The following is a 27,212-nucleotide window of genomic DNA, read 5'->3' on the forward strand; positions in this document are numbered from 1 at the left end:
TGAAACCACAGAAATGAAGTCATTTGCTCCCGACTTAACAGGTTTTCAGGGAGCTCAAAGAGCAAAACCTATGGCTTTCCTAGTGGGCATGTTTTTTGATTTTGTCCTTGAAAATTCAAGCTCCCTGGCAGAAGGAGAAGGGGGTGGCAGAAGATGAGATGATTAGATAGCATCCAATGGACATGAGTATAAGCAAACTCTGGGAGATAGTGAAGGACAGGGAAGTCTGGGGTGCTGCGCTCCGTGGGTTCGTAGAGTCGGACATGACTTAGCGACTGAACAGCAACAAGTGCTGAAGGGAAGCATTCAGAATTAGAACTCCATGCCTAATCTCTCTGTTTGTTTTCTGTCAAAGTGAATATTTTCAGAAAGGGGTACACTTCGGGCTTGGGAGGGCTGCGCCGAGCCTTCCGAGGGGTGGTTTGGTTTAAATGTGGACTTGTCGGTTCCAGCTAGCTGGGAGGAATTGCTCTCCCAATGTGATGCATTAGTCATGAGCTGAGTGTAGGAGGGTGTTGAACAATCACTCTGCCTCCCCGCTCCGTCCCTGGGCTTGCAAGCTCAATTTTAAGCCCAGCTGCATCGGAATTGAGGACTTGCTGGGGACATCCCCCCACCCCCACCCTGCTGTGTGCTTGAAATCTTGGCTCAGAGGTGGGAGAGGGTGGTAATTTCAGACCCAGGGCTAGAGCAGAAATGTCGCCCCAGGGAAGCTTGTGTACCTAGGATGCGTTATTTGTGTGTATGTGTGAGGGGTGGGGGAGGACTAACGTTGGGTGGGGGGGTGGCTGCTGTACTTGTACTGTTCAATCTTCAAATATATTTTGATACTGTTTTCCATAACGTAAAAGAGAGCCACAACTCTTGATGATATTGGCTGCTAGGAAACCTAAGCTTGGAAGGGTGCTTTCCCTGAGAAATAAGTGGTAAAGATGTCATCTTGAAAGTCAGACCACTCTCTCCATGACCCCTTGATGCCTCAGAGCCTGCAGTTACCACTAGCACCCCAAGAAGACGTTTTTTTTTTTTTTCCCCCAGGTCTGAAATCAGGTGGAACTGTGGACTGGGTTGTCTAAACACCTGCTGGATATTCTTATGTAAACATTCTGTGTTGGCAACATGTTTTATTCCTTTTGTTGGTATTGATGCTATTACTAGGTACTAGAGAAAACCTCTCCTGGGACATGGGATGGTTAATATTATATGTGAACTTGGCTATGGTGCCCAGTAATTTGGTTGAACACCTCACAGGTTGCTGCGAGGTTTGTTTGTTTTGTATGTCAGGCATTCTTCATGTGTTTTTTTTAAAAAACAATTTTTATTGGTGTATAGTTGGGTTATAATGTTTTTACTTTCAGGTATGCAGCAAAGTGGATCAGTGATACCTATACACACATCCACTCTTTTTTAGATGCTTTTCCCACATATGTCACTACAGAGTATTGAGTCAAGTTCTCTGTGCCGTATAGTTACCTATCTTATCTTATATATGCTGGTCCTTATTAGTTACCTATCTTATATATGCTGCTGCTGCTGCTAAGTCACTTCAGTCGTGTCTGACTCTGTGCGACCCCAGAGACAGCAGCCCACCAGGCTCCCCCGTCCCTGGGATTCTCCAGGCAAGAACACTGGAGTGGGTTGCCATTTCCTTCTCCAATGCATGAAAGTGAAAAGTGAAAGTGAAGTCGCTCAGTCGTGTCCGACTCCTAGCGACCCCATGGACTGCAGCCCACCAGGCTCCTCCGTCCATGGGATTTGCCAGGCAGAGTGCTGGAGTGGGTGCCATTGCCTTCTCCAGATCTTATATATAGGAGTGTATATATGTCAATCCCAATCTTTAAATTTATCCCTCCCGCTTCTTTCCCCACTGGCAACCGTACTTTTGGTTTCTACATCTGTCACTCTGTCTGTTTTGTAAATACGCTCATGTGTACTTTTTTTTTTTAAGATTCCACATGTAACTGATACCATATGACATTTGTCTTTCTCAGTCTAACTTCACTCAGTATGATGATCTATAGGTTTATTCATGTTGCTGCAAATGGCATTATTTCATTGTTTTTTATGGTTGAGTAGTATTCCATTTTATACACGTGCCGCATCTTCTTTATCCGTTCTTCTGTTGGTGACTGCTTGAAAGAAGTGAAAGTGGTGGTCACTCAGTTGTTTCCGGCTCTTTGTGACCCCATGAACTGTAGCCCGCCAGGCTCCTCTGTCCATGGGATTCTCCAGGCACAAATGCTGGAGAGGGTACTCATGCCCTCCTCCAGGGGATCTTCCCAACCCAGGGATGGAACCCACGTGTCCTGCGTTGCAGGCAGTTCTTTACTGTCTGAGCCACCAGGGAGGCCCGATGGACCCTTAGGCTGCGTCCAAGTCTTGGCTATTGTGAACAGTGCCGAAGTGAACATTGGGTGTGTGTGTCTTTTTGGAGTATAGTTTCGTCTGCCCGGGGGTGGGATTTTAGGATCATATAGTAGTTTGTTCTTTCTTTTCCTTCTTTCCTCACTGTTTTCTTTTACCAAGCATTTTTTAAAATGTGACTTAGCATTTACATCAGACATTGAGGAAAGCAGGTTATCCTCCATAATGTGGGCGGGCCCTATCCAATCACTTGAAGACCTTAAAAGTAGACTGAGGTCCTCTAAAATGAAGGGATTCTTTTCCTGGGTCCTTTGAACTCAAGACAGCAGCATCAACTCTTCCTGGGTCTGCGGGCTGCTGGTTCCCTGCAGATTGTAGATTTGCCAGACTCAACAATCTCTTGAGCCAGTATTTAAAATAGTCATTCATCCATCCGTATCCTGTTGGTTTAGTTTCTCTGGAGAACCATGGCTAATGCAGGGGCCATGAGCTGTGGAACCATAGGATAAAAAAGTAATGCACTGTCGTCTTTTCCCGCATGGAAGTTGTCATCCTAATAGAGGAGAAGATTAAGACAAGTTTTCAAATAACTGATTACTACAGGGATTCAGAGGAGAAGAGTGATGAAGCATGTCTTGAAAGAACAGAGCTTTGCAAAAATTTTCAGTAAAATGCTCCACAAAAAAAGAATTAATTTCTAACCACTCCATGTGCCATTTTATTTTGGGAAGAAGATGGGTAGTTCATCTTAGAAAATCATCAGTTCAGTTTTTAGTTCAGTTGCTCAGTTGTGTCTGACTCTTTGCTACCACATGAACTACAGCCCACCAGGCTTCCCTGTCCATCACCAACTCTCAGAGTTTGCTCAAACTCATGTCCATTGAGTTGGTGATGCTATCCAAGCATCTCATCCTCTGTCGTCCCCTTCTCCTACCTTCAATCTTTCCCAAATCAAGGCCTTTTCAAATGAGTCAGCCCTTCACATTAGGTGGCCAAAGTATTGGCTTTTCAGCTTCAACATCAGTCCTTCCAGTGAACACCCAGGACTGATTTCCATTAGGATGGACTGGTTGGATCTCCTTGCAGTCCAAGGGACTCTTAAGAGTCTTCTCCAACACCACAGTTCAAAAGCATCAGTCCTTCGGTGCTCAGCCTTCTTTATGGTCCAACTCTCACATCCATATATGACCACTGGAAAAGCCATAGCTTTGACTAGACGGACCTTTGTTGACAAAGTAATGTGTCTGCTTCTTAATATGCTGTCTAGGTTGATCATAGTTTTTCTTCCAAGGAGCAAGAGTCTTTTAATTTCATGGCTGCAGTCACCATCTGCAGTGATTTTGGAGCCCAAGAAAATAAAGTCTGTCATTGTTTCCATTGTTTCTCTGTCTATTTGCCATGAAGTGATGGGACCAGATGCCATGATCTTAGTTTTCTGAATGTTGAGTTTTAAGCCAACTTTTTCACTGTCCTCTTTGACTTCCATCAAGAGGCTCTTTAGTTCCTCTTTGCTTTCTGTCATAAGGGTGGTATCATCTGCGTATCTGAGGTTATTGATATTTCTCCCGGCAATCTTGATTCCAGCTTGTGCTTCATCCACCCTGGCATTTCTCATGATGTACTCTGCATATAAGTTAAATAAGCACGGTGACAATATACAGCCTTGTCGTACTTCTTTACCAAGTTGGAACCAGTGTGTTGTGCCGTGTCCAGTTCTAACTGTTGCTTCTTGACCTGTATACAGGAGGCAGGTCAGGTGGTCTGATATTCCCATCGCTTTAAGAATTTTCCAGTTTTTTTTGTGATCTACACAGTCAATGTGGAGAAGGCAATGGTAACCCACTCCAGTATTCTTGCCTGGAAAATCCCGTGGATGGAGGAGCCTGGTAGGCTGCAGTCCATGGGGTCGCTAAGAGTCAGACACAACTGAGTGATTTCACTTTCCCTTTTCACTTTCATGCATTGGAGAAGGAAATGGCAACCCATTCCAGTGTTCTTGCCTGGAGAATCCCAGGGACAGGGAAGTCTGGTGGGCTGCCGTCTATGGGGTCGCACAGAGTCAGACACGACTGAAGCTACTTAGCAGCAGCAGCAACAGCAGCATGCAGTCAAAGGCTTTGATGTAGTCAATAAAGCAGAAGTAGATGTTTTTCTGGAATTCTCTTGCTTTTTCGATGATCCGAGGGTTGTTGGCAATTTGATCTCTGCTTTCCTCTGCCTTTTCTAAATCCAGCTTGAACATCTGGAAGTTTATGATTCACATATTGCTGAAGCCTGGCTTGGAGAATTTTGAGCGTTACTTTGATAGCATGGGAGAAGGCAATGGCACCCCACTCCAGTACTCTTGCTTGGAAAATCCCATGGATGGAGGAGCCTGGTAGGCTGCAGTCCATGGGGTCGCTAAGAGTTGGACATGACTGAGCGACGTCACTTTCACCTTTCACTTTCATGCATTGGAGAAGGAAATGGCAACCCATTCCAGTGTTCTTGCCTGGAGAATCCCAGGGACAGGGGAGCCTGGTGGGTTGCCGTCTATGGGGTTGCACAGAGTCAGACACGACTGAAGCGACTTAGCAGCAGCAGCAGAGATGAATGCAATTGTGTGGTAGTTTGAGCATTCTTTGGCATTGCCTTTCTTTGGGATTGGAAAACTGACCTTTTCCAGTCCTGTGGCCACTGCTGTGTTTTCCAAATTTGCTGGCATATTGAGTGCAGCCCTTTCACAACATCATCTTTGAGGATTTGAAATAGCTCAACTGGAATTCCATCACTGCCACTAGCTTTGTTTGTAGTGATGCTTCTTCCTAAGGCCCACTTGACTTCACATTCCAGGATGTCTGACTCTAGGTGAGCGATCACACCTTTGTGGTTATCTGGGTCATGAAGATCTTTTTTTGTACAGTTCTTCTGTGTATTTGAAAGGTTGTTGTTGAATCACGCGAATACACCGGGATTCTTGGGCCCCGGAGGAGAAGAATTCAATCCGGGGCCAGAGACGAGGCTTGATCGCTCAGAGCTTTTGTGTAATAAACTTTTATTAAAGTATAAAGGAGATAGAGAAAGCTTCTGACATAGGCATCAGAAGGGGGCAGAAAGAGTACCTGCTTGCTAGTGTTAACAATGAAGTTATATAATCCAAAGAATGTCTGGAGGTTGTAAAGACCTCATCAGACCTACTCCCATAATTTACATTTTAAGATAACACTGTCCTCAGGCAGGATACATCCTTGTAAAGACGAAGTCTACTCCCATAATTTACATTTTAAGATAACAGAAGGTTTAATCCAGAGCTTGTCCTTAGGGAGGATACATTATTGTTATATAATCCTAAGGAATGTGGAGAAAGAAAAAAAGTTTGTCCTTTCTTCTTCCTTGAGAATTCCAGACCCCTCTCTCCTTGGGGACCCCTAGATTCCTTATCAACCTGCCTAGGAACTGACTCTCTCATATTCTTGCCACCTCTTCTTAATATCTCCTGCTTTTGTTAGGTCCATGCCAGTTCTGTCCTTTATTTTGCACTTTGTTGCATGAAATGTTCCCTTGCTATCTCTAATTTTCTTGAAGAGATCTCAGTCTTTCCCAGTCTAATTTTTCCCTGTAGAAAATCATACACATTAAAAGTTTGTATTCCATTGTTAATCTACCCCAATGCTCCTGTTCTCCCTAACCTTCTGAGTAAATCTTTGAGTAAAACCAACTCTTCTGAATGTTGTTCCTTTAGTCCTTTGATTTGTGTCTGCTGGGTGTGCCAGGGGTGTTTGCATATCATTTAGCAGTGCAGGACTGATGTAGTGGCATTCTTGAGGGACGCTGAGTATGTCTTGAATGTGGGCTTTCATGGTTGTAGCACACGGGCTCAGTATTAGCAGTGTGTGGCCCTTGGGCACACAGGCTCAGTAGCTGTGGCTCACGGGCTTACTTGCTCCATGGCATGTGGAATCTTCCTGGACCAGGGATCGAACCCATGTCCCCTGCATTGGCAGGTGGATTCTTATTCACTGTGCAACCAGGCAAGTCCAGAGATGAACATTTATGAAGCCCTAAGTAAATACAACTCGTATCCGACTCTTTGCAACCCCATGGAACTCCATGGAATACAGTCCTTGAAATTCTTCAGGCCAGAATACTGGAGTAGGTAGCCTTTCCCTTCTCCATGGGATTTCCCAACCCAGGAATCGAACCCAGGTCTCCCACATTGCAGGCAGATTCTTTACCAGCTGAGCCACAAGGGAAGCCCAAGTAAATATGACAGAAGGATGTCTTCTCACACATTGCCTCATTTCGTCCCCAGCACAGACCTACAAGGCAGATTTCCTATTTTGCAGATGGAGAAGGTGGTCCATGGGGATGTTTATTGTTTCATTCAACGTCATGGGGACATTAATGAGCAGATGAAGGCTAGTTCTGACTGCATCTCAACTCTGTTACTTTTATAAATCTCGCTGCCTTTTGGGAGGGATCATAAGTGTGGAAAGTTTTGACCCTACGTGGTATGTCAGATTTGAGCTCACCCTATGGAGGTGTCCAGAGGGGCTTAGGAAGAGGGATTTGTACTGAAGATGGAGATTAAGGTAGACGACAGTGTGGAAGGAAGTAAATAAGTCTGTTAAAGAGGAAAGTACTCGGTCTGGAGAGTTAGGTAGAAGGCTGAGGGCAGAAACTACAGTTGGGGTGAGGAGGGCATGTCAGAACTATATAAGGGAATCCACGGGGAGGGAGCATGGTTTTTGTTTTTTTTTTTAATTTTAGGGGAAGAAATTAGCAAGGTCAAATGCTGATGAACGGCCCCCAGTGAAAACTCTTTTTGTTACTTGGATTGAAAGCTAGAGAGAGAGAGAATTTCTCTCAGAAGAGGAAAGCTTCATTTCCCACTTCAGGATGAAAATTTTGTTTAAAAATATTTTCAGAAATTAATTTATTCATTTCTTTTTAAAATTCTTTATAATGGAGTACAACAGATTAACAATGTTGTGATAGTTTCAGATGGACAGCACAGGGACTCAGCCATGCATATACACGTATCCATTCTCCCCCAAACTCCTCTCCAATCCAGGATGCCACATAACACTGAGCAGAGTTCCCTGTGCTGTATAGTAGGGCCTTGTTGGTTATCCATTCAAATATAGCAGTGTCTGCCTGTTGATCTGCAACTGCCAGTACATGTATCCCTTCTCCCCATGGCAACCATACCTTCGATATACAAAGGAATATTACTCAGCCATTCAAAAGAATGAAACGATGCCAATTGCAGCAACATGAATGGACCTAGAGATTGTTATACTGAGTGAAGTGTGTCAGACAGAGAAGAAGTATCATATGACTTCCCTTTTGTGCAGAATCTAAAAAGAAGTGATACATATGAATTTATTTACAAAATAGAAACAGACTCACAAAAACCTTTTTAAAAATAATTTTCCTTTGCATGTGTTATTGCTAGCCTTTATTCTTCCAAACTATATAACTGAAATTTCTTGGCTACTTATCCTGGCTGTGTCTGAGATTACCCACACTGAACAATGCAGTGATGGTTGCCAATGTGTTTTTGCTTACTGTTTCTTGGCCCATCGTTATATTGTCTTCCAGGGATTGGGGATGAGGAAGTTGCAAAAATGAGACCTTCCTTTTTATATCATTCTCTTTTTCTGCACATGACATTGTTTTATTGATGACTGGTGAATTTTATTGATGACTGGTGAAGGGATATTGTTAACTGTCTTGATTGCAAAAATACAATTTAATGGATCCTCTAGAGCTGGTGCTGTCAGCAGACAATTTCAGAGCAGGCATCAGTTTTCCATATGTGTCTACTGCCTTGGTCTTCTGAATGGTTGCATTCCCTTCTTGAAGATTCTGGAAGGTTTTGATATTGCTATACTACTGCTTCACAGTAAGACTGAGATGTCAGTAAAGTTAAGCAGGCATCCCTCTGCATTTTCCACTGTCTTTCCTTATTTTTTCTTAGTTTCCAGATCAGCTTTCCCTGTCCTAGAACAGTGGTCTTTAATACTGGGTATATGTGCAAGATGATTTCATGAGGGCAGAGGAAGGGAATTTCAGGATTTCTCTGTTATGCATTTAAATTTCTGTGTCCTTCTGTTCAGTTCAAATAAATGAGGAAAATTATAAACATACACAGAAATTTAAAATGTGCATAATGTATTTGCACAAGAGCACATACATGTAATTTATACATTGATTAAATAAGTGACGACACACACTGAACTCTGTTTTGGGTGGGCATGGTTGGGATGGTTTCATTGAATGAGGATTCCCATTAAACCTTTTGCACATTAGTGCCCTGGATAGGAGCGTCCTCATTCGTAGAAGGCACGGCCTGGTGTGTGTTTCACTCGCCTTGTGTGTGGTCTCATAGATATTACTTGGCAGTGAGTGTCAAGCTTTTTAAGCTGGTTGCTGTCATACAGGGAACAGATTTACTTTGTGATTGGGTGTATCGGTTTTTCTGGGGACTTTGATGTATCATTGTTTTAGAAATGTTCTCATGACCTCCCAGGAACTGTCTTTATGTTGAAAGAGGTTGATTATCCTCTTATGACTTCAGGGAGGGGCGTATATGCTTTGTTTAATTCTTTTTCTTCTGCTTTCAAAAATCCAGTGTACAATGACTTTGGCTGCTTTTTATTTCTCTTCCAATTTGTTATTTGGCTGCAATGAATATTAGGCATTATTCAGCCAAAACGATCTTGAGTCAGCCTTTAAAGTCAGAATTAGGGGGCTTCCCTGCTTGTCCAGTGGCTAAGAATCCGCCTTGCGATGCAAGGGACGTAGGTTCCGTCCCTGGTCTGGGAAGGTCCCACTTGCTGCAGGGCAACTAAGCCTTTGTATCACAACTACTGAGCCAATGCTCTAGAGCCCACGAGCCACAGCTGCTGAAGCCCTCAAGCCCTAGAGCTGCTGCTGCTGCTACTGCTGCTAAGTCAGTCATGTACAACTCTGTGCAACCCCACAGACGACAGCCCACCAGGCTCCCCGATCCCTGGGATTCTCCAGGCAAGAACACCAGAGTGGGTTGCCGTTTCCTTCTCCGATGAATGAAAGTGAAAAGGGAAAGTGAAGTCGTTCAGTTGTGTCCGACTCTTAGCGACCCCATGGACGGTAGCCCACCAGGTTCTTCCATCCATGGGATTTTCCAGGCAAGAGTACTGGAGTGGGGTAGAAACCACTGCAATGAGAAGCCCACAGACTAAAACTGGAGAGTAGCCCTCCCTTCTCAAGACTAGAGAAAGCCTGCATGCAGCCATGAAGAGCCACCATAGCCAAAAAATAAACTAATAAGTAAATCTTAAAAAAAAAAAAAAAGTAAGGATTTGTTTTCCATCTTGAATTTCTGGAGTTTATCTCAGTGGTACTTTTTGCCTTAATTGAATCACCTATTTGCTGTAAAAGGAATGCCCAGCAGAGAAAGTCTCTTGATGGTTCCCATTAGGATATTTATGGATTTTGACTTAAGCAACTTAAAGACTCGTGCAGTTCTTTTTAAGTGTAGGGACCATAAAAACTTCTGAATGATCCTCTTAGTAAAGTCGGATTGAATTCCAAAGTCAGTGGCCCCATAGTTAAGGAAGGACTGATGCTGAAGCTGAAGCTCCAGCACTTTGGCCACCTGATGCAAAGAGCTGACTCATCGGAACAGAATTTGATGCTGGGAAAGGTTGAAGGCAGGAGGAGAAGGGGTGACAGAGGATGGGATGGTTAGATGGCATCACCAATTCAGTGTATATGAGTTTGAGCAAACTCTGGGAGACAGTGAAGGATAGGGAAGCCTGGCGTGCTGCAGTCCATGGGGTCTCAAAAAAACGGACATGACTTAGTGCCTGAACAACAACAACAGATTAGCGTCTGTTTTTCCTGCCATCTCTCTGTCCCCTCTGCCATGTGCCCTACTTGTACCATCTTTATCATGGTCTCTAGCAGAGCATAACTAACTTGGAGCCTCACCTGAAATCTACCTGATGTTCATAGCTGTCAGCTTCTCATTTCACTCACTCACAGAAAGGTGATGGGATGCTTAAATGCTACCTTTCTTGGAAGTGGTGCTCAGCCACACTTATTTATACAGTCCAGGCACATTCCACTGTGGTTTGTACAGTTTTGGAACATCAGCCTTGCAGTCAGTGATCTTATTTAAACTATAACCCCAATCCCAAGGTGTGAGTAAGGAGCATAATGGGTGTTCCTGCAGCCCTAGGGAGTTTTGGGGGCTGCACTCAAACCTGATTTACATTTTAATTCTGTGGTACCAAACCTGAAGCATCAAGCTTTTACTTTTGTGTGAAGTTGTCTATGGTATTGAATCCATTTATTATTACAGATCCTGGCTTGGTCAATAAAAGTGTAGTGAGATAGTGTTTTAACCTGTTGCCTCTCATAGGTTATGAGATATGTGGGGTTTTTTTGGTTGTTGTTGTTGATTTTAAGGTCTTTGAGTGTAGTATTGGCCAATGTTTGCGTCTCTGTTTTGGTATCCTTCCTGATCTAAGCATTTTGGGAGGATATTTTTCTTACTTTCTTTTATGGCTGAGTTGGTGTGTTCCAAACTTGGTTCCTTTGGCTTGAGACCTCCAGTGGGACCGCTGGCAGGGACTTTCAGCCTCTCAAGTGTGCAGCTTTTGAATTGGATGCTCCGTTGTTCTCACAGTGGAAGGTGTTATTGTCACCTTCTCTTTTGTCAGTTACTAGACCAGAAATGCCAGGAGTGTCTCTTCCTTCTTTTCCTCCTTCCCTTCTTATTTCTTACAGGTATATGTGTGGTCACCAAGTCCTAGTGACTCCATTCATAGCACAGAGTGACTGAACAATGGGATACGGAACAGCCTTATTTCTTATCCCAAGGCTCACCTGTCCACCCTAAAGGAAATAAACCCTGAGTATTCATTGGAAGGACTGATGCTAAAGCCCCAATATTTTGGCCACCTGATGCGAAGAACGGACTCATTAGAAAAGACCCTGAGGCTAGATTAGATTGAAGGCAGAAGGGGAAGGGGATGACAAAGGATGAGATGGTTACATAGCATCACTGATTCAATGGACATGAATCTGAACAAATTCTGGGAGATGGTGAAGGATAGGGAAGCTTGGCGTGTTGCAGTCCATGGGGTCACAAAGAGTCAGACGTGATTTAGGGACTGAACAACAACTCCTTATTTCCTCCAGGCACTGCCTGATGCCTTGGTTGCAACAAGCCTCCACCTTCTCTTTCATGTTACCCCAGAGGGTAGGGAGGGGTTGGGGGAGAACATATTTGATCATGTAACTCACCTAATCAAATCCTATCACAGACTTCATTACACTTAATAACATCTAATTTCTCTGTGTTGCATCCATAACCCCAACCTATCTTTCTAAAAGCCCCATCACCTCCAGCTCTTGTCCATGTACTTCTGTACAATGTTGGATTAATGCTTTCATGCGTGAGTCTTTGCTCTTTTCCCGGAATGTTCTGCCCTTTTTTTGCAAGCTCTCTCCTATCCCTGTTCATTTCCTCCTGTCCTCACAAGCCAAGCCAAATCCAATGAACCTTTCAGAACCAGATTGGACCCATAGCTCCCCTCGTAGAATTTGTCTGTTTCTTTCCATCATTCGCTATCTTTAAAAATTATTTATTTTTTACATTGACATATAGTTGATTTATATGGAGGAGGAAACGGCAACCCGTTCCAGTATTCTTGCTGGGAAAATCCCATGGACAGAGGAGCCTGGTGGCCTATAGTGCATGGGGTCGCAAAGTGTGGGACACGCCTGAGCAGAGCACACAGTTGATTTCCAGTGTTTCAGGCGCAGAGCACATTGACTCAGTTACACACACACTCTCTCTTTTTCGGATTGTTTTCAATCATAGGCTATTACAAGACATTGAATATAGTTACCTGTGCTATGCAGTAGGTTCTCGTTTATTTTATATATAGTGGAGTGTATCTGTTAATCCCAAATTTCTGATTCATCCCCTCCCCTGTCATTCACTATTAATAAGGTCTGATTAGCCTTTACAATCCTATGTCAGAGTGGAAAAGTGTCCACCATTTTCTTAGGTTGTGGGGATATAAAGAACTGTCTGGTTTCCTTATCCCAAACATAAAGTGGGTGCTCAGTAAATAATAGTTGAGTTGAACTGAATTGTTAACAATCAATAGGTTCTTATGTAGACACTCTGCTGTACCCCAATAATTCACCAAGCAGTTACGACTATCTATTTAAAAATCTGTTTTTATATCCCCTCTTTCATGACTTGCTAACCATTCTAAGACAAACCACACTTACATGCCACCAACCAAGAAAGAAAATGGTGCTAATTTTCATCACACCTTTGCGATTGTAAGATATAGTCAACTTCAGAGACATTCAACATGAAAAATGTATTTGGTAGAGTCAGCGACATAAGGACTTGTGTTTTTCCTGTTAGAGCTGTAGTCTTGAATGCCTAACTGGAAAACAATTTGAATTGATTTGAAAATATAAAACTGAGGTCACTTTAAAAGATGTTTTTCATTATAAAATGAGGAGAGCGTAAAGGAGTGTTTTGGGTGAAGTACTCGGGGATTGACTTGGGAACTGTGTGTTGTCTTTCTGTCTTATGACTGAGACTTAGTCTCTTTTCTTTGAAAAGATGAGGACTTACAGGTAGAGAATCATCCCAGTTTTGAAAATCTTTGGGAGGAATTTCTTTAACATTTTTGTAAACATTATTTTATTTGACTTTCAAGCGGATGATTCTTTCAGAGGAAGATTGCAACTTGATTAAATCCTGTCCTCCCATGCGTCTTCTTTATGTCTGCATTTCTCTTCCTGCCCAGCAAATAGGTTCATCTGTACCACATGGATACAATGGGGGAGGGGAGGGTGGGATGAATGGGGAGATCAGTATTGACATATATGCACTACCCTGTGATTCGGACACGACTGAGCGGCTGTACTAAACTGAACTGTTGTGTGGAATAGATAGCTGATGGGAACCTGCTATAAAGCAAGGGGAGCTCAGCTGGGTGTTCTGTGATGACCTAGATGGGTAGGAAGGTGGGGTGGGGGTGGGAGGGAGGCCCTTGAGGGAGGGAGTGTATGTAAACACAGAGCTGATTCACTTTGTCATACAGCAAAAAGTAACACCACACTATAAAGCAGTTATCCAGGCCACCCCCCACCCCCCGCCTCCCTGCAGATCTTATCTTCCCACCTAAACACATACTGAAATTGAAGTTCCTGGTGTCCCCCTAGCAACAGTCTTGCAGGGGACCCCATTACAGCTTCCTTTTTTATGTCCAGCAGCTCTGTTTTCCAGCTGTCATACTTGCTCCTTGACTTTTATTAAATCCACTTGCTATCAAAGAAGCAAATGTGTGCACAAACTTATCGTTTCTAGCTGTTCTTCCTTCCTCTCCCTCCGTAGCATCCAGTCTACCAGTTCTCTCTGTAACCTTTTCTCCTGGAGAATCTTGCCATCTTGAATACATCTTCCGCCAACACAGATCCCACAGTGGCAGGAACAGAACCCAAGGACTATGGAGCAGGCATCCATCTGGGGGATGGATAGAGAGGTGGGGAGAGGGCACGATGCCTTCTGGGGGCCCTTTAGGCTCAGAGTGCCAGGGATCAGCAGCACGAATCAGATGCACCCCAGCCTGGTGGCCTCTCCCCTGTCCTCTGACAAAGACGGTCCCAGCCCTCCTTGCTGGCAGGCAGAGTTGCCACACCAGCCACCTGCATGCGTGGCCTCAGTCCAGGGAGCTCTTGTCTGATTCACAGAGTGATCCTCCCATTCTTAGTGGGAAAGGCAGCTCCCGGGCGCACAGCGGTGGCTTGTGTGGTGGTGAAGGGTTGAAATTGCCGGGATGATAGGGTCCCGCTCTGCTTCATGATGAAGAGAAAAAGGACTGCTTAACGCCCTGACTGTCTTTTGGTCTGAAAGACTTCCTTCTTGGCTGCTGGAGAACAGGTGAAGGGAGAGGCCAGGTTGTTGGGGGCTGGAGAGCATCACGGAAATGGCAGTTTTCCTACATTTGGGTCCTCTTGGATGAGCCTGGGGAAGGGTCTTTGGAGGCAGGCAGCCACTGCTGGGTGCCACCATCCTTTCTCTTGTGGTGCCTTTCCTCTGCAGGGCTCACTCAAGGCCACGGCCATGTCCTGTAAGATGGAGACACCCCTGTCTCTGTTCAAGGTTCAACTTTTGCCTCGAAAACCAGACTCTCTCCCCTTGAGCTTCCGTCTTGGATGGTGAAAGAGTAGCTGCCCTCCCCCACTCTGTGTGGGGGTCTCAGGAAATGTGCCTGGAGAGGCTGATGGGGATATGGGGCTCATGTCTGCTGAGTGGAAAAGATGTTGTTGGATGATGCGATTGTAGGTTGCAGTCTCTTCTAAACTCAGGCATTGGTGTATTTTCAAGAAGATTGTTGGGGAGTGCAGTTTAAAGGTGAAACAGTCTGATACATTTCGCAGGAGTTACAGAAGCAGTTTCAATAGAGTACCATCCCCTCTCACTGTCTTCTATGGGATGACCTCCTCTCACTAGGAGCTCTTAAGCCATGATATGGTGAAGTCGTGAAAGAAGGATTTCAGCAGTAGAAGTTAGCTGCAGTCAGGCAGCTCCATTCCCATTTCCTTTTGAGATCAGTTTTTTCCGTGCTCTCTTACAATGACATGGGTGTGCTTTTTTGACGTGACTCAGACTTGAAATTGAGCCGGGAGCCCAGAGTTGAGCCTCTTAAGTCCTGTGGTCACTCCTCTTGGAATGTTGGGTGGAATTCTCAAGGGTTCAGTAGCTTCATGGCTTCAGAGTAGGAATGATGCTGCTTAGAATCTTGAAAATTTACATGATTCTTGGGGTCTGTCCTGAAAAAGCTGATCCATTTCAGTAAGCTGGGACTTCACTGGAGCCCCTTTCAGAGCCAGGCTGTGTGGGGGCGTTTGGAAAGATCTGATGACCAGCTGTGTAACTCTGCCCTTTGGGACTGGTGGTTTCCAAACACTTCGTAGTGGGTGATGCAATGCTGGAGTTGAGTTGTACTCATTGGCACTTGTCCGTGTCCAAGTATAGTCGCAAGATGATAAATACCAAGAACCAAGGGAAACTTAGAGAGTAGTATTTTGGTCTAAAGTCACTTACATGGTGCCAGCCAGATAGTAAGCATTCCATAAATAGTAGATCTCCCCGAGCCGGGGGAGAATATATTACTTCACTTTGCAGTACACTGCCTTGACTCCTAGGAAACCACAGTCGTGTCTATTCCAGCTGAACCTGTTGGTTAAGTATTGCCAAAGAATCACTGTTCTAAAATTAAAGTTATCATTTCAGGGGAAATTTCCCAACTGACTTAGCTGGCTTAAGAATATCAGTTCTATGAACATGTTTTTTCGCAGTTACCTTGGGATGCATTTGGATATACTGAGAAGTTGCTCAAAATCAGGGCAGTCTTTGGATAGGGGAACTTTCAGGAATTTTGTTTGGCTGATTTGGATGTCTATTTTTTACTCGCCTTGGAAAACATGGTTGGGCTAAAACCATTTCATCCAAGCTTTAGGGAGGAGGAATTTGGAAACCCTGTCATGATTCATTCATCTCTGTTGAGATGAGGGGGGAGACGTGTGCTCAGCTGTGTCTGACTCTTGGTGACCCCATGGACTGTAGCCCACCAGGCTCCTCTGTCCGTGGAATTCTCTAGGCAAGAATACTGAGGGGGTGGCCATTTCCTGCTACAGGGGATCTTCCTGACCCAGGGATCGAACCCTGGTCTGCGTTGGCAGGCGGATTCTTTACCACTGTGTCACCTGGGAAGCCCCCATCTGTGTGGAGGGATTAGTTCTTCATGGAGAATCTTGGTCCTGCTCCAGGGCCCCCAGTAGTCACATGGTGGACCTGATAGGGAAGGCGGGTTCCTCTTCTCTGTTCAGGAGTGCTTGTCGCAGTCTCAGTGTTCACACAAGCCAGACAAGCTCACCCCGATGGAACCGTCCCTTTATGCCAGGTGAGGGGTGGCCAGGTGGCAGTAGGAACCAGCCACATTTGGGCACGGGGCCCCATCTCACTCGAGATTCCCCTCCTCAGCCCAGTACTGTGGAGAGCAAGCGTGCATCCTAAGAGATTTTCCTGGTAAGCAGCCGTTGCATCTCAGCAGGATCATACCTCTTCAGCCTTTCTGTCCCTGAACTGTGATTTTTTTTTTCTTTTCCTTGAATCAATTATCAAGACAAGAAACAGTCATATGAAGTTTGTCTTTGAAAGGATGTGGTTCTAAAAATATGACTCAGGGACTTCCCTGGTGGTCCAGTGATTAAGAATCTGCCTTCCAACGCAGGGGACGAGGGTTCGATCCCTGGTTGGGGAATTAAGATCCCACACGGTGTGGGGGCACCTGAGCCCACGGGCCAGAACTCTGAGCCTGCGCTCTCTAGAGCAACAGAAGCCTGTGCACTGCAGCTTGGGAGAAGCCCCCATGTGCTGCAACTGGAGAAAGCCCACGCACTGCAGTGAAGACCCAGCACAGCCAAAACCAAAAACCGAAACCCATGGCTCCTTGTATCACAGTGGTCTCAAAGGACCACTGGTGGAAGTTCCTGTCTGATCTTAGCACCTAGAATGTTTGTGCTTTTTCTGAATTCTTGATTAGGACCTTGTGAGTCTTACAACTACTCTGTTTTCCCCATCTGATTGGCTGTTACCAAAACTTTACAGTCCAGTTGAGCCCGCTGGGTAAATTGATACCCAGGTAAATTTATTACCCTTTATTCTGTTCCCTTGCACTTTGTCTTAATGTTTGGGTCCTTTTTATTTTTCCAATGATAGTTTCTCCTATTCGATTTTAGATCATGCGTCTTTGGAAGTCACTGCTAAGTCCTTTCTCTAACATAATAATAGTTTAAAAAAGTCAGCAAACAAAATGACTGATGAATTTTCTTTAACTATTTCTGAACCAATAAAAAATTTTCAGGGTCCTAGATTCATCTGTCCATCTAGTCACCCCAGGCTGATTTTTGGACTAAATGTGAATATTAAAATCTACATTCTTTTGGTGCTTATTGCACATAAAAAATATTCAGGACTTCTGATTCGTTTAGGATTTTGACCCAAAACTACTAGTCCCTTCCCACTTTATGTTTCAGGGTGAAGGGAAATGTTCTGATTCTCATGCATTTAGTAATTATGAAACACTTTGGGGACACTTATTCATGATGAACAGAGTAAGAATGAATGTACTTCTGTAGTCTTTTATAGTGTTTCATGTTGAATCTCTAATTTCTGTTTTAAAACAACCTTTTCAGGTAGATGTTAAGTAAAGCAGATAGTTTTACACATCCTTCTTTTTCCTATTAAGTTTTGGAATGGGTAGTTTGCTTGCCCAAGATCACATAAGTTAGTAAGTAATAGAGCTAGGGGTGTAGATGTGGGTATTTTGATGGCAAGTACAATATCCTTTTCTCTGTGTACTTTGATTCCTGGAACTTGCAAGGACTTAAAAGTGACAGGATGCCTCTCATGAGTGTTTTCTGAGGTGAAAAAGAAAGTTCTGGTGTGGCAGACATTTTAGGGAAAGCCATGGATTAGCTGCCATGAACACTGTATTTCTGACATTGTCATATTTCATCTCGGGTTGGAGTGATGAAACTTCTGACCCTGTCTATTTTTGAGCTATTTGAAGCCTGGGATTAGCTTGGTAATTCCCTCCCCTTCTCCAGCACAGACACTTCCCTGTGAAAACTGGTTATTTGACACCTGATGCAGAAATTGACTTTATGAGTTGAGATGAATCAGAATGAGACTGTAAAACTTGGCACATTTATCGTTTACTTCACTGGGGGTCATCTTAATGTAATGCAAGCTGTCCAACTGGTTCTGCCAGATTTTGTCAGCGTGGTTTGCATGTATGCGTGCACTGTGGCGAATTGAGTCAATCACATCTTCCAGCTGGGTTAATGAGTTCCCCTTTGGTCTCATGACACATTTGAGGCAATCGGTTTCATCCAACTTAGACTGTAGACCCAGTTCAGTGAGTTAGGTACCATGTTTCAGGGAATTTCCCTTAATAGTGGCCTTTCTTGTAGCATCTTCCTTATGGTTTACAGATGTTGCATAACAGTGAAAAGAATGCAGTATTTTTACTGAGAACTGACCAAGGAGTCGGCACTGAAATAATCATGTCACATAGATGGTGTCATTTAATGCTTATTTCAATAGAATGGTTTAGGAATTCTTGTCCCTATTTGTAGAGGGGTAAACTGATAATTAGTGTTTGCCGCAAATCACCTTGCAAGTAAGTGACAAAGCTGAGTTTTGACCTGATTGATGCATGCAGTGGGACTCCAGGCTCAAACTCCCATCACTGAGTTAGCTGTTTACCTGCCGCTTGCTTGTTTATTTGCTTTTGGCTGTGCTGGGTCTTTGGTGCCGTGCGGGCTTTTCCCTGGTTGCGGTGAGCAGGGGCTCCTTCCTCCTTGCGGTGTGCGGGTTTCTCCTTGCGGTGGTTTCTCTTATGGTGGAGCATAGGTTCTCGGGCGTGCAGGCTTCAGTAGTTGTGGCTCGTGGGCTCGGTAATTGTGACGCACTGGCTCAGTTGCTCCATGGCATGTGGAATCTTCCCAGACCTGGGCTCAAACCTGTGTCTCCTGCATTGGCAGGCAGATTCTTTACCACTGAGCCACCCAGGAAGCCTGACTACCTCCTGTTGAGGGTGGATTCTTTGCGGCTCTTAAAGAAAACCCGAATCCTGATGGTTCTCAGGTTGTTGTGGTGTATATTCACAAGGCTATGGTGGAGTTAATCCATCCACTGTGAGTACTTGATACAGATTGAATCCTTGGTGACTCGTTGCAATCTTAGCATATTTGCTGATCACAAAGAGCAAATATGTTCTCTTCATCTGTTTATATCATGGGGTCAGTTCTATGGGTCACAGGTTAAAATACTTTTTCCATCAGAATCAGGGGGAGAAAAAAGGATCCCAGATCCCAGATAGACTGGGTTTTGTCTTCCTACATATTTTTTAAACAATGCCTGATAACTTTTACTTTCTTCCCCATAGCGTTTTTCTGCTCAGGGAATAGAAGACTATAATAGAGAAACATTTCAGTTCTGGTAGCAGAATATGTACTTTCTCTTTTTTCAAGTATAAAAAATGCATTATCAGCCTCCATGTGCAGGTGGAGGACAGCCGCCTGCAGGCCTGGTTTGCCAGCAAGAATCCAGCCCTTGCAAATTATTGGCAGCTGGCACCGTAATGAGTCCATTTCAATATAAATGGGCTGTTGCTTATTAATTTCTGCCAGTTCCTAAGCAATTCAGGAACTGCTTTGAAAATGTAAAACTTTGTAGAGAGCAGCTTAAGGAGGATGCCTGGGAAAAGAGAGGGAACAGGACAGCAGCGGGGGAATTATGGCAAGGACATGAACTGGAGGGTAATAATGGCGTATTGCTAAGAACTCGTGTTCCTCTCCTGGCAAGTGTGATTCACCAGGTTCACAGCAAAGTAGCATATTTTCCAAGATAGGGTGAACAGGAACTTCACTTACTATGCTATCTTCTATGGATATGGATATTTATTTATTTACTGTCTTGATGTGACCACCTTCCACAACAGTAGGCAATTTTCTGTGTGTTTCTCTGCAAGCTGTTTGTCATCTTGAGTTCTACCTTAATGAGGCTACCAGTTATAGGTGCTAGTCGTGGGCAGCCCCACAGGAATGATCTGTAGGAGAGGAATAAGAGGCAGCCACCCCCAGGAAGCCCTTGGGGCTTTCTCCTGTCTTGTAGTTTAGTCAACTAAGTTGTGTCTGACTCTTTTGCGACACCATGGAATGTAGTTCATCAGGCTTCTCTGTTCATGGAATTTTCTAGGCAAGAATACTGGAGTGGGTTGCCATTTGCTTCTCCAGGAGATCTTCCCAACCCAAGGATTGAACCTGCATCTCCTGCATTGGCAGGCGGATACTTTACCACTGAGCCATTAGAAGCCCCTCTCCTGTCTTAGCATCTCCAGTCTCACCAGAAGCCAGGTTTTAGAAAACAAAGACCGCTCACAATGCCTGTTCATGGAGCTTATTTTGAAAACATGAGAGTTCGTGAGCACGAATTCTCAGCAGTACCCCATGTATATGATGAGAAGGTCTATCATTGAATTTGGTCTTTTGTTTTACTGTCTTTTAGCATCTTCTTCAACTTCTGTGATAGCTATAGCTCTGCTTTGAGAGTAACTGAGACTCCCTGGTTTCTTGTCACTCATTTCTGTTTGTTGAGATGTTTGAAAGATTCAAAGGGGATCATGAGTGTAGGGGTGCAGGTACCTTTTGGAATTAGGGTTTTCTCCAAGCCTATGCCCAGGAGTGGGATTGCTGGGTCGTACGGTAGTTCTGGTTTTAGTTTTTTAAAGACCCTCCATGCAGTTCTCCACAGTGGCTGCCCCAGTCTGCATTTCTACCCACCAACACCCCTTTTCTCCACGCCTTCTCCAGCATTTACTGTTTGTGTATGGTTTTGATCATGGCTCTACAGCAGAGACTAACACAACATTGTAAAGCACGTGTATGCCAATAACACTTTAAAAAGAAGAGGGAACCATGAGATCATGCTACTGAAATTGATTTCTGTTACCTGATACTTTCATCTGTAGAGACAAAATAAAAGGATAAAATATGACTGAGTTTGTAGAGCGATTTATTACTGTAAACGTAATCATGCTTATACTTATGGATTTATGCCTGTCATTTTAGACCTGTAGCTGAATGTTGCATTGTTTGGTCTGGGGTGTGCTATTTCACATGAAATGGATGTTGGAGAATTTATGTAAATAGGTTTGATGGAAAATTCCTGTGTCCTGTGTTCTGGCTGAATAGTGGCTTTCTTTTTTCTGCCCTCTCCAGGTTTTTGGCATAGCTGCATAGACGCAGATGAGACTGTGATGGCCAGCTCCAGGGGCAGGTGCTGAGACACTTCCTAGCCACCGTCAGTGTTCATCCTGACATCATCACCAGGCTCCATATCTAAATGCCACAGTGCTCTTGGGGCAAGTTGGGCTGGGAACCGTTGTTGCCTTGTAAGGTAAGTTTGTGAATGTGTGCTTGAGCCTGTGTATACCTCCATGAATTAAACGTAATGCTTCAGAGGTGGTGAGACAGGTACCACGGCATTGTCATGGTGTATGCAGCTTGTGGGAAAAAGAATTTGAACTCACTTTTTTGGATTAAGGTTATGCCCATCTAGCAATTCAAAAGTATTAGCATTAAAACTAAAAAAAAAAGAAAAGAAAAAGCAGGTACCTATATTTTTCCCTCTGTGAATTGCTCTCAGGGATCTTTGAAATTTATTCCCAAGCTTTACCATCTTTAGATGGGATTATGTTTAAAAAAGGTAAACCCGGCTTCAAAAATCTTACTTCAGAACAATGACATGTTTTGTTTCTGGTTTAGATAATCTCTTAAAAAGCAAAATAAATGCAGTCAAAATAATAATCTTTCTAAATCAAAGATCATCTTTTATTTGTTGCAAAACTTTCCTGTTTAGTCTCCTGTGTTAGGGGTATTTGTGTGTGACTTGGCAAAATACTTTTCATGGGTTTGTAAAGATTTAGCTAAAACTTTCAGAACTTTGTCTCAGTTTAATCTTAGCTCTCCTCCCCCCGCTCTCCCCCCAACCCCCTTACCCTGTCTTCAGGCTCAGCCTCCAGTAGGGAAAAAACAGGCTTGAAACCAAGCCCTCCCACTAGAATCTAATTTTAAATTTGCAATCTGTTGTCTTGTGATTTTTGCTTCAAATTTAACTTTGAAATAAATACATTTCATCCTTTCTCCTGCAATTTCAGAGGTCTGTTTTCAAATCATAGAAGGGTAATCATTACGTTTATTTTAATAAGTTCTTAAATACCTCAGGAGGGAGTGAAAAATTTTATTATTAACAATTATAATTTGTATACATCATTAGATGCCTTATGTTCATATTCTATAGTACCCTTACCAACAAGAGAAACCATGTTTTAATAGTTAACTTTGACTTGAATATAAGCTGGGTCATCTTGTGCCCACTGTGGGCTCTAATGCTTTATATTTTTGAAATATTCTTGTTATAGACAATCTGAGAGGTGAGCATCCCATTGAAAAAAGCAGTACTAAAACTCCAGTTCACTTAGATGGCCAATATAATAATGAGTAAGGCATGGTCCCTGCCACTGGGAGCTTGTAATAAAATAAGGGGTTCATGCAAAGAAAGACAAGTGTGCCAATGTACAAATAACCGTGCACAGACGGAATGGGAGGAGATCAAGCAGAGCGCCGCTGGAATGTCGAGAAAGGATGGTTAAATCCAAGCTCGGTAGTCTTATCTTCTTTATCTTGGGTAATTTTCTCAAGTCATCTGCTTTAAGTTTGGGTTTGGTGCTTTTTTGCTTTAGCTGTCAGCCTGGTGTCCCCATCCTCACTCTCTGAGAATTATCCAAGAAACCTAGGGACTTAAAGCGTTTATTTTTTCTTTGCCATAACTGAATTCTAGGTAAGGGACCTGCCTGGCAGTCGATTAAGGCTCTGTGCTTCCACTGCAAGGGAGTGCAGGTTCTATCCCTGATCAGAGAATGAAGATCTCATGTGCAGCATGGCCAAAACAGTGAATTATAGCTTTAGTGTAGTTGCTTTGGAAAATACGAAAAGCAAAGTATACTTTTGAAAATTAACTTACCCCATAATCTCTATCTAGGATGCTAACTTTAAAATTTTTTACACAGATCTATATATTCTCTATGTGTCTCTCTCTCCCTCTTCGTGTGTGTGTGTGTTTATGAGAGAGAGAGAAAGAAGGTAAAATATTAACGTCTTTAGAATTTTAATCTCCTCAAAGCCAGTATCTTGGAGATGCATCTCAAATACAAGTTTTTACTTCCTGAGAATAAGAGTTTTGCTCCAGAGGTGATTGACCCTAATAATATAATTATCTTTTTGATTATCTACTTCTGAACAGGGCAAGCCCCAGCAAGCTGACCCACAAGCCTGGGCTTTAATCATGTGGAGCTTTCCTGTTGTTCAGCTAAAGGGTGGGGCATTTTGCTGTCTGGAGTACCGCTTGAACTTCTGGTCTCATCTAGGGAATTAGACATCCTAAACCATAAAAATATTATTATAACCTCCTTAGTCTGCAAAGTGATGAGGTTATTTTTTGTTTCTCTTGTATCTTCTTTCTTTCTCCCTTTTTTCCTCTGAACAATCTGTAGTTATAGTAGTGTTTTTCTTTGTTCTCTCTGCCCAGAGACCTTGACCATGGGTGAGTTTCTGTTAACTCAAATGTTTTCTCATGCAATACCAAGAAAACTTCACATCTGATGATTAAAAAATGCAGCTAGTTTTGTATTATGGATCAAATTAAAAATATTTTACCTTTCTTTTTAATTTGTATTCTCCTTCTCCACTCATACATAATAATTGATGTTCACAGAGATCTTTCATAGATGTTCCAAGGAGTTACAATTTTCATTTATTTCAGGAGTGTTTACTATTACTCAGAGAACACAGTTATACTAATTGCTTTAAAAGCCTGATAATTCCAACATCTGGGTCACTTTGGGGTTGGCATCTATTGATTGTCTTTTCCCCTGAGAACTGATTAGATTTTCCTGGTTCTTTGGAATGCACTGTGGACACTTTCGAGTATTACATTGGGAGAATCTAGGTCCTGTTAAAATCATCTGGAGAATGTTGAATTTTCTTTTTTTCCTATTTTAGTAAGCAATCAACCTGGCTAGGTTCAGATGGCAAGTTCTGTTTGACCTCCTGTGGGTGGTAGGTCTGATGTCAGTTCAGTTTTCAAAGCCTTTGCTCCGAAGTTGTGGCCTTGTCCACACACGCACCACTTGGGAGTTAGACTGAGAGGTGAGCTGTGTTTATGTCATAGCTCAGTTCGCCAAGCCTTTGCTGTCTTTCTCTGGGTCAGTCCCAGGCACATGCATCTGAGGAGTGAGCTGGGATTTGGGTAGGTTTATACATGACATTAGCTGATTAGTTTCCTCCACCTCTGTCTTCTGTGAGATTGCCCTCACTCTTTGGCTTGCAGGGATCCCCAGTCTCGATTTCTTTGGCCAGAATGACAGGGCACATCTTGTGAGTTTTGCTGCTTTTGTTATGGCTAGCTGTGTGCTCAGGCTTCCCGGTGGCACCAGTGGTAAACAACCGGCCTGCCAATTAAGGAGACAGAAGAGGTGAGAGTTCGATTCCTGAGTCAGGAAGATCCCCTGGAGGAGGGTATGGCCACCCACTCCAGTATTCTTGTCTGGAGAATCCAATGGGTAGAGGAGCCTGGTGGGCTACAGTCCATGGGGTCATGGTGGGCTACAGTCCATGGGGCCGCCAAGAGTTGGACACAACTGAAGCGACCCAGCATGCATGCACGGACTGTGTGCTCACCCTCCATGCAAGGCTGGAAGAGAAATGAGAGTAATACAAACTGAAATGGGAAACCCACTCTCGGTAGAGTGGCTTCTTCAGTTTTATTGCTTGTTTATTTATTTTTGGCTGCACTGGGTCCTCATTGCTAGTTTCCACAAGTGGGGGCTTACTCGTTGCCTCTCTGCACGTGGGATTGTCCCAGAGCAGGTACTGACCCCATGTTTCCTGCATTGGCAGGTGGATTCTTAACCACTGAAGCACCAGGGAAGACCTTGTGTTTCTTCCCATCCCCAACTTACCTGCTTTTGCTTATTCTTTGGAAGCCTCAGGTAGTTGCTTTTTACTTTGGTTCAGAGGTTTTAAATCTTTATCATTGGAAGAAAGACCAGCCACTGTGTCTTACTTCATCTTGGCTGCCACCAGGTACTATAAATAGTACTTCAGTTTTGTTCACGACTGTTAAAGACAGAAGCCCTGTCCCTAGTGAATCACCCTGCTTCCCCATTGACTCTCACTTTGGACCTTGTTTTGTGTTTGCTGTCTGTTTCCTGATGACCTTGTGCCAGATAATGCCCCGTGAGTGCTTATTTTCTTATTGCATAATTTGTTGAAAAAGAGGATTCAAAAAGCTTCATTTGGCAGCATTGTCACTTTTAAACAAAATTTTCCCTTGACCAGAAACTCCCAGTGAGTGACAGCTTTAACTTTTTATTTTGAAATAATTATAGATCCACATGAAATTGAACACAGTAAGCATACTCTTCACCTAGCCTCTCTTAATGGTTGCATCTTAATTTCCGCAAACTACCAAAGCCAGGGATTTGACACTTTTTCCCAAAGTGTGTAAATAGTTTTATATCATTTTATTACATAAGGCTTAGTAGGCTAATAAATCTATAAAAGCAGTCCCTGAGAAAGAATCACCTATCTGATGTATCTACGAACCACCCTAATGACTGTACTTTTTTTGTGTGTGTATTAAATTGTGTTAGTTTAGGGTGTACAGCATAGTGGTAAAGTTATTTACTTTTCAGATTCTTTCCCCTTAAAGATTGTATCAAAATATTCAATATAGTTTCCTGTATTATACAGCAGGTACTTGTTGGTTATCTATTTTATGTATAGTAGTGTGTATATCGGAGAAGGCAATGGCACCCCACTCCAGTACTCTTGCCTGGAAAACCCCATGGACGGAGGAGCCTGGTGGGCTGCAGTCCATGCTAAGGGTCGGACACGACTGAGTGACTTCACTTTCACTTTTCACTTTCATGCATTGGAGAAGGAAATGGCAACCCACTCCAGTGTTCTTGCCTGGAGAATCCCAGGGACAGGGGAGCCTGGTGGGCTGCCGTCTCCGGGGTCGCACAGAGTCAGACACGACTGAAGTGACTTAGCAGCAGCAGTATTCCATTGCACATGTCCACCACATCTTTATCCATTCATCTGTCAGCGCACCTTTAGGCTGCTTCCATGTCTTGTCTGTTGCACACAGTGCTGCCTATACTGATTGATAAAGTTCCTTTAAGTACTTTCACTGTGCACTTATTTTGATGGGAGTACTTTTTTACTCTTTCGCTGTGTATTTTCTTTGATGGGATTTAAAGGAAGTTACTATGAAAAGTTTAGCTCATGACTTAAGGAGAAAGGTCATGGTGTTGGGAAGAACGGAGAATTCATCCTCTCTCTAGTGTCCTTGGTCTCTGACCCTAAGAATCTCTTGATTTTTTGGGACTGCCTCTACTTTCAAATGACGCCTCCCCATCATGTCACTAGGTCTCCTTTGTCAGTATTTTCCTCTGGATCATCTCAGGCTGCTCAGTCCTGAGCTGTCTCCCTGACATGGAGGAGAGGTACTTTCTCAATTCCAACCCCCTTTCTTAAACCTCCAAAAGGAGGAGGGATGTAGGAATTAAGTGAAATGAGACAAAGGCGAGGCCATGAGTCTCTGCCTAGGTGATTGAAGGTTGGGGAGAACAGTGGAGCAGGGCAGGCCGAAACCATCAGCTCAGCTCACAGAATCAGGGTGATCTGAAACCCAGGGGCCTGGGCTGAGGGACCTACACCAGTCTGCAGGTGGAGGAGACATAGAGAACAGCACACAGTCTGGAAATGGGTGCATTTTCTGGGCACTGTCATGTAGGAGAGCTGGCATTTTTAAGGCCAGTGTGTGTTTTCTCTAGTTTACATTATGCTAACACCCTCATCGCTTTTCTCTTGCAGCTGTGTGAGTTTGGTTTTTTACATTCTAGATTAAACTTTGTCATTCATTCATTCTGTGTTTTCCTACTGAGCTCCTAGTGCCTTTCAGGCAGTGTTTTAGGCACTGAGAATATAGCAACACTCGAGACTAACTTTCTGCCTCCCTGATGCTTAATTAGGTTCTAGTGGGGACAGATATAGAATAAAAAAAAAATAAGGAAATGAAAAACATTTTTTGAGACAGTTATGACAAATGTTAAGGAGTAGGGGGGAAGCAAAGAAGAGGGGTG

General features: G+C 43.6%; 1 protein-coding gene across 7 annotated transcripts in view; it reads left to right on the forward strand.

Moving 5' to 3' along the window:
* The window catches only part of TIAM1 (TIAM Rac1 associated GEF 1), a 464,589-nt gene that overhangs the window by 272,223 nt on the left and 165,154 nt on the right, over window positions 1–27,212 (forward strand). For all 7 annotated transcript variants that reach the window (XM_070367203.1, XM_070367213.1, XM_070367198.1 and 4 more), the window contains one exon: window positions 21,223–21,400. The gene's annotated coding sequence lies outside the window, so the exon portion shown is untranslated. The remainder of the gene's footprint in view (window positions 1–21,222; window positions 21,401–27,212) is intronic.

Source organism: Bos mutus, chromosome 1 (assembly GCF_027580195.1).
Source record: "Bos mutus isolate GX-2022 chromosome 1, NWIPB_WYAK_1.1, whole genome shotgun sequence".
Classification (NCBI taxonomy): domain Eukaryota; kingdom Metazoa; phylum Chordata; class Mammalia; order Artiodactyla; family Bovidae; genus Bos; species Bos mutus.